Source organism: Empidonax traillii, unplaced genomic scaffold (genome assembly GCF_003031625.1).
Source record: "Empidonax traillii isolate 1590-97213 ecotype Southwest subspecies unplaced genomic scaffold, ASM303162v1 scaffold883:size360155, whole genome shotgun sequence".
Classification (NCBI taxonomy): domain Eukaryota; kingdom Metazoa; phylum Chordata; class Aves; order Passeriformes; family Tyrannidae; genus Empidonax; species Empidonax traillii.
This window is the reverse complement of record NW_020956076.1, coordinates 358,441-360,155: the sequence shown is the minus strand read 5'-3', so window position 1 is coordinate 360,155 and position 1,715 is coordinate 358,441. Positions and strand designations below refer to the sequence as shown.

The 1,715-nt window shown below is 33.4% G+C and overlaps 1 protein-coding gene across 1 annotated transcript in view; it reads right to left on the bottom strand.

Moving 5' to 3' along the window:
* Nucleotides 1–31: 31 nt before the first annotated feature.
* LOC114067223 (translation initiation factor IF-2-like) overlaps nt 32–1,715 on the bottom strand; it is a 14,742-nt gene continuing 13,058 nt past the window's right edge. Inside the window, exon 4 of the mRNA XM_027902515.1 lies at nt 32–118. The gene's annotated coding sequence lies outside the window, so the exon portion shown is untranslated. The remainder of the gene's footprint in view (nt 119–1,715) is intronic.

Here is a 1,715-nt window from a genome sequence, read left to right as displayed (position 1 = left end):
AAAGTTAGTGGGGCCATATGTTTAAAAAATTTTTACAATTTATTACTTACCGTATCCCATATCTGAAGCTTTATCTGTTTTCCATCAATAGTGATCATTCGAGCACCAAATTCTACACCTGAATAGATTTTACAAAAGTTTACGTTATTAGCATATAACAGAAAGAGGAACATCAAATACTATGAAAGCAAGAACATAACTTTAAGTTCACTCAGCATTGTAGGAAATAATCTCTTTCACAATCTGCTTGCAGTTATTTTTCCAGGTGACTGAAAGGAACGGAAAGTTTTCAAGAAGAAAGGTAACTGTTACTGTCCAAGTACTTTAAAAATGCATTAATTAGAACAAGAGTCAGGGAGGTATTTCCGACAAGGTTTTCCAAAAGATTTAGTAGCTCTAGATTGGAGGGGGAAACACATTTCCTTCTGAATGCAAACAGGAAATTGAAGTCACAGTTATTTTAACACTCTACCAATAACAGACTACTGAAGCCAGTTTAGAAGAAATTAAACCTACAATCCTTTATCAGTAAAATATTCTATTAAATGAGCATGCAAAATGTTACCTTCAAAAACAAATTTTATTACTGTATTAACTAAAACACACCAGTCTATGAAAAAAAAACACACTTCCAAATTTCTAGCTAAAGATCATATTTAATAACTGATAAAAAAAAGTTTCAAATAAACTAAAGAAATTTCTTCAGCAGAAAACTTCAGCCTATAATATCATCTTTTAAAGCAATTTAAAGATCATTAACAGTAAATCAAGTATAAATTGAGGCTATTACTGCAGTATTTAAAATCTGACAAATGGCTAGAGATAGTAGACAAATTTAAAGGCTATTACATTTCCATTAATCTATCCTTCATATAACCATTATTTCAGAAAATATATAGGTAGCTGAAGTTTGTCTAAAATTGATCGCTGTCTAGACTTGGCCTCAAGTTGTCTTTCAGTTAAGCAGCCCTGATTTGAAGTACTCCAAATGTCTCTTCAAAAGCTTGTTTAGAATATTTGAGGGTGCAGTGTTGCTTTCTGCAAAATGATTTTGGGAAAGAGGGTAGTTCCATCCCAACATGATACTGAAGCAAAAAAAAGTCATGGGCCAAAGACCACTGTGTTCTTTAGCAACCAAATAACTTGCAGCAACTGTATGCAAAGAAATCAAAAGAATGGATGTGGAGAGGCAGCAAGGAGGAAGCAGGTGACTGACAGTGCTCTCTCTGAAGCCAACTGCAAAGCCTGGGGAAGGTCCTTGCGCTACTACAAGTGTAAACATTGCAAGTTTTACTTGATCTCAATATGTGGCTATAGAGCTGCTGATTCAAATCCAGTAATCTTCCTACGTGTTTAGTTTCTACACACTACACCATAAAAAAATGAAAAGGATATTTATCCTGTTCCATCAAAACATCCACTGAGGAAAAATTCTGAATCTGACAAAACAAAAAGTTTGATAGTAAGCTTGTCCCCTTAAACAAGGAATAGAAACTGTTGAGGTGTACAGTAAGGGCACATCCTAAGGGCAATGGGCAAACCAACTGTAATGTTTAAATAGCTCTTATCACCCATATCTACCTACATATGTGGAGGGAGCACAGTTAGGGTTGTATGTGTTGATTTTTTGCTGTTGTGTTTGGGTTTTTTTACAGTTGCCTTTTTTTTTTTTTTTTTTTTTTTTTTTTTTTTTTTTTTTTTTTTTTTTTTTTTTT